The 440-nt window shown below is 39.5% G+C and overlaps 1 protein-coding gene across 1 annotated transcript in view; it reads right to left on the minus strand.

The window, feature by feature from the left end:
* LOC119585947 (zinc finger RNA-binding protein-like) overlaps window positions 1-440 on the minus strand; it is a gene marked incomplete in the record, with an annotated part of 31,027 nt that continues 30,587 nt past the window's right edge. Inside the window, 1 exon segment of the mRNA XM_037934661.1 lies at window positions 1-440.

The following is a 440-nucleotide window of genomic DNA, read 5'->3' on the forward strand; positions in this document are numbered from 1 at the left end:
TTAAAAGATCTATTTTATACTGTACTCGAAATATTTTTAAGTTTAAAACAACTAGCACGAAATATGCTACCCCGCACTGCTTTCTGGGGCATGAGGACCAAGTAGCAATTGCGATGACTAGTTCTCATTAATATTTAGGGAGGGAAAGGTAATGGGAAAAAGGGGAAAGGAGGGTGGGGGAACTTTTAACGATTCTTAATCCTAATGTCAGACTTCCAATGGACGTGTTGGTGGATCATGATGCTAAGCCCTTGAGATGTGAGACAACCGATAGCTTAAAAGGACATGGTTTCTCCCTATCAAAGGAAGTACCAGGCCACCTTAATCTGCCGGCAGAATTCATATTTATTCTTTTCACTCTACAGTATAAAGGGGATAGCATTAATGTCTGCCAGCACACATGTATAAATCTACTGGACTTGGAGTAAATGAATTTTCAA

Source organism: Penaeus monodon, chromosome 20 (assembly GCF_015228065.2).
Source record: "Penaeus monodon isolate SGIC_2016 chromosome 20, NSTDA_Pmon_1, whole genome shotgun sequence".
Classification (NCBI taxonomy): Eukaryota; Metazoa; Arthropoda; class Malacostraca; order Decapoda; family Penaeidae; genus Penaeus; species Penaeus monodon.